This window comes from Danio rerio, chromosome 8 (assembly GCF_052040795.2).
Source record: "Danio rerio strain M-AB ecotype USA chromosome 8, GRCz13ab, whole genome shotgun sequence".
Classification (NCBI taxonomy): Eukaryota; Metazoa; Chordata; class Actinopteri; order Cypriniformes; family Danionidae; genus Danio; species Danio rerio.
This window is the reverse complement of record NC_141028.1, coordinates 5,642,437-5,647,500: the sequence shown is the minus strand read 5'-3', so window position 1 is coordinate 5,647,500 and position 5,064 is coordinate 5,642,437. Positions and strand designations below refer to the sequence as shown.

Sequence of the window (5,064 nt, the reverse complement as noted above, 5' to 3'; positions counted from 1 at the left end):
TTGCCGCTGGGTGAGATTATTATTATTCGAATAAAAGACCTCTGTCTTTAAGCCATCAAAAAAAGCACTACTTATTAAAAAAAAATGAAACAAGAGAAAGACGATGACCAAATTTGCTAATTTTTGAATAGCAGTTTTTCAACTTTTGTCTGTAAGACGGGACAGCGAAGTCATGTGACCTGCGACAGCTTCACGTTGACCGAGGGATAGTCCTTAAAGACTCTAAATAGTGAACATGGCATATGTATTTAGTTTCTTGGTGACCTGTTTTATGAACTTTTGTTATACAAGCGTACAACGTGTGATTGTGTGTGTTGTAGAAGTCGTCTGCAATAGCCTTCTCTGAACAAGATGTAGCATGGAACATAATTTACCCTCTATTTCCTCTCTAGATAGTAACCTGTGATATACTTGAGCGATACTATAAAAAGAGAAAAACGGTAAAAAATACGAAAAAAGGAAATGTAAAAAATGTCGGTACCACGGTAGATGCGTTTTTGATTTAGTGAACGTGTCATTTTTTATTTTATTGTCATGTTTTGTTTTGGGTTGGATGCTTTGAGGTTTTACACTAGGGCTCTTGTGCACATTTTACAAGCTGCAAAAAATGATTATCTTACTCAGTATTTTTGTTTTAGATTTTTATAGAAATATCTCAACTTTTGAAAAGAACTATTTGAGTTTCTGTGACTTAAAATTTCAGAGCAAATGTCTGTCAGTGGGGTAAGGGTTTAAATTTGGTGTAGTTTTCACATCTTGCTATTGTTTCGTCTCGAAATGTACTTCATTTAGTTTATTATTTTATAAGAAAAAAAGTATTATCTCTACTTATCCTTCAGTCGCGGGGTGGGCTGGGGGTCATCAGGGTGTTAACCCACAAACTTTCGCATCGAAGCATCTACTATTACTTTATTAATTTGGGGGAGCTCGTCTGGCATGTTAGCCCACAAACTTTCAGACTGAAACGTCCACTGGTACTTCATTAATTGTGGGGTTCCTCCGATATGTTAACCCTGGAATTTTCGAAGAAAAGCATATACTAATACTTCATTCATTTTGGGGGGCTCGTCCGCGATGTTACTCCACACACTTTCATACCAAAGCGTTTACTAATACTTCTTTCATTTGGGGGGGCTCGTCCTCAATGTCAACCCACAAACTTTCATACCAAAGCGTTTACTAATACTTCATTCATTTGGGGGGCTCGTCCGGGATGTTAACCCAGGAACTTTCAGACCGAAGCATCTACTAATACTCTATTGGAGTTTTCAAAAGCGAAGAACCTGGACGCAGTCAAAATCTGCTCCCCGATGGCCCACAGAGGAACAGCTCAACGTCACATGAAGGAGAAGAGCTGGAAATATCACCTGAAGATCCTGTAAGCTTTAAAGCTTCATCCGAACTGTCTCGGAGCAGCCTGGAGGTTTCGCTTAATTCGCCGTCAGCCGCTTCTTCACCCGGACTCATGGTGTTTGTGTCACCCGTCCCGTCCTCATCCGCACACATTTCTCCATCTCCACCGAACCCACCGACGCTGGAGCCGCCATCGCTCAATGCAAAACTCAACAAAAACACTCAGAGACGCAATGAGAAGATGGCAAACCTCATCAACATCATCCACCGCCAGGAGCGAGCCGCCAACCCAGAAACTTTCAGACCGAAGCATCTACTAATACTTCATTAAATTGGGTGGGCTCGTCCGGGATGTTAAGCCATAAACTTTCGCACCAAAGCGTCTACTAACACTTAATTCAATTGGGAGGCTCGTCCGGATCGTTAACCCAAAAACTTTTAACACCGAAGCATCTACTGATACTTCATTTATTTGGGGGGGCTCATCCGGAATGTTATACCAGAAACTTTCGCACCGAAGTATCTACTAATACATCATTCATTTGGGAGGGGCTACAACGGGATGTTAATCCAGAAACATTCGCACCTAAGCGTCTACTAACACTTAATTCAATTAGGAGGCTCGTTCGGGATGTTAACCTAGGAACTTTTGCACCGAAGCATCTACTAATACTTCATATATTTGGGTGGGCTCATCCGGGATGTTTTTCCAAGAACTTTCAGACCGAAGTGTCTACTAATACTACATTCATTTGGGTGGGCTCATCGAGGCTGTTAACCTGGGAACTTTCGCACAGAAGCATCTACTAACAATTCATTCATTTGGGGGGGGGGGGGCTCATCCTGGATGTTAACCTGGGAAGTTTTGCAATGAATCATTTACTAATACTACAATTATTGGGGCGGCTCGTCTGGGACGTTAACCCAAGAACTTATACATCAAAGCGTCTGCTAATACTTCAATTGGGAAGGGGGGGGTCTCGTCCGGGATGTTATCCCAGGAACTTTCATATCTAAGCGTCTACTAATACTTCATTCATTTGGGGGGGGCTTCTCAAGGATGTTAACCCAGGAACGTTCATACCGAAGTTTCTACTAATACTTAATTCATTTTCTTGGGCTCGTATGTAGTGTTAACCCGGGAAATATCGCACAGAAGCATCTACTAACAATTCATTCATTTGGGGGGGCTCATCCTGGATGTTAACCTAGGAAACTTTTGCAACAAATCATTTACTAATACTTCAATTATTGGGGGGCTCGTCCGAGATGTTAACCCAAGAACTTATACATCGAAGCGTCTGCTAATACTTCATTCATTTGGGGGGCTCGTCCGGGATGTTAACACAGGATCTTTCGCACCAAAGCGAGATTCATACCTCTAGACTGAATTATTAAAGTTAAGCTTATACTAAAATTGAAAAAATTGGCTCTTTAAAAGTCAGTGGCTCATGCCAAATATTTCTTATGCCTTTGACAAATTATTATTATTATTATTATTATTGCAATTTTTTTGTTATTTCACTTCAAATTAAAAAATCCACCCTACTGACAGATTTATTTGACCTTTTTTCCAGTAAATAAAACTTAATATCTTAACTAAATTTACTTAGATGTACTTAATCCAAATGAAATGCATGTTGGTTTATTATTTCTAATGTAAAATCAAGGCAAAAACACAGTGTCAGAAAGTCATTTTTTGCAGTAAACGCTCACAGACATACCTCACTGTCCCGAAGAGCTGGTCTCAGTCAAACACACACGGGCCAGTGCACCTCCCAAACTTCTAACATCCAACCACACTTCTCCATCCCGAGCTTTGAATAGAAATGTAAGATACATAAGAAGCGACAGAGAGACTGCTGGGGTGGGACGAGGGTTTTGATGGGGATTTTGATAGCATGTATATGTTTTAAACTGTTGATGATGCAGTCGGGGTTTCGGCTGGTGAAAAACACCCTCGTTTTTTTTATCATTCACTCATGCTGTGTTTTTGGATGAACATAAAGACAGGATACGACAAGCGATGTCACTTCCTGTGAAGAGTCAAACCCTTTATGTTCAGGTCATTTCATACTTTCAAGATATTTTAGCAGGGAGATTTCAAATAAATGCACTTAAAATTGAATTACGACACACTGGACGGTAGATGAGAATCTGTTTATAGCGCGCTCTATAATTGTGTTTATTTATTAACTCATGAGCACTTGGTCTCGTTTGCTGTATTATAGCGATTTTGATACTTATTTGTGAGGTGCTCTTTTTACTGCAGGAGATTCATAGACATTTTCACTCATCATTAATAAATTATAGCTCAGAAACATACGCAACGCAGGTATGCAAAGACAGATGTGAATGCTTGGTCAATGTAAAGCAAACTGATTTATTTAATGTTTTATATTAATAAAATATGTCAATAACTTGCTTCAAAAGCCCAGAAACATACTCGATATTAGTATGCAAATGCATGTGTGAATGCTCGATCAGTGTCATTATGATTTTATTTTATTTGTATTTATTAATTTTCTCTTTTTTATTATTATTATTTTTTGTTTTATTTATTATTACTACTATTTTATTTTGTTTTACTTTTTTATTTTTAACATTTTAACTACATGACTAATATAATAAAATTATGTGTCTTGATAAATCCTATTTCTCTCAATGACAGAATGAATCTATAGACTGTAAAACTATCTCAGATCAACCAAATCCACTAAAATGCATGCCAATCATTCTCACAGCATTCAGGTTTGCTGACTTTGTTTTGAAGTGAGGAATAAATTAACGTTAGCAAAAAAATTCTTTAAAATTGCTGAAAAGTTGAGGATGAAAAAAGTTTTTTTTTAATTAGTGGATCTCAACACTTATAATTCGGAGCTTGGAGAATAATTTTTAAGTATGCACTCTTCAAAATAAAGGTTCTTTATTGGCATTGATAGTTCAATTGATAGTTCCTAATGAAAACCTGTATTAACCCAGAATATATACTAATGCTTTCTTTATTGGGGGGCTCGTCCGGGATGTTAACCAGTAACTTTTGCACCGAAGCATTGACTGATACTTCATTATTTAGGGAGGCTAACCCAAGATGCTAACCCAAGAAATTTTGCAGTGAAGCGTCTACTAATACTTCATTAATTTAGGGGGCTCATCCGGGATGTTAACACAGGAACTATCACACTGAAGTGTCTACTAAAACTTCTTTAAGGGTCTCTTCCGGGATGCTAACCCAGGAACTTTGGTCTTTGCCATGATGACATTGCATACTAGTAATTAAGTAAGTATATATATATATATATATATATATATATATATATATATATATATATATATATATATATATATATATATATATATATATATATATATACATACATACATACATTCATACATACATGCATACATATATATATATATATATATATATATATATATATATATAATTGAAATCAATTCAATTGACGAACAGCATGTCTGAAGTTATATATATATATATATATATATATATATATTCCAGCCAAACTTAATAAATAACCAGAAAAAAATTATATATATATATATATATATATATATATATATATATATATATATATATATATATATATATATATATATATATATTCTCTGTTAATTACTTGGGATTTATTTGAAAAATAATTAAAATTTAATTAGAAAACACCCTTAAATCAATGGCCAAATTCATTTATA

At 36.0% G+C, this 5,064-nt stretch overlaps 1 long non-coding RNA gene across 1 annotated transcript in view; it reads right to left on the bottom strand.

The window, feature by feature from the left end:
* The window catches only part of LOC147842530 (uncharacterized), a 4,313-nt gene extending 522 nt beyond the window's left edge, over positions 1-3,791 (bottom strand). The window contains exons 1-3 of the long non-coding RNA XR_015497518.1: positions 2,520-3,791; positions 1,729-2,019; positions 1-1,383 (exon numbers count right to left, since the gene is read on the bottom strand). The exon at positions 1-1,383 is cut by the window's left edge and continues 522 nt beyond it. This is a non-coding gene — a long non-coding RNA (uncharacterized LOC147842530). The remainder of the gene's footprint in view (positions 1,384-1,728; positions 2,020-2,519) is intronic.
* Positions 3,792-5,064: the final 1,273 nt, after the last annotated feature.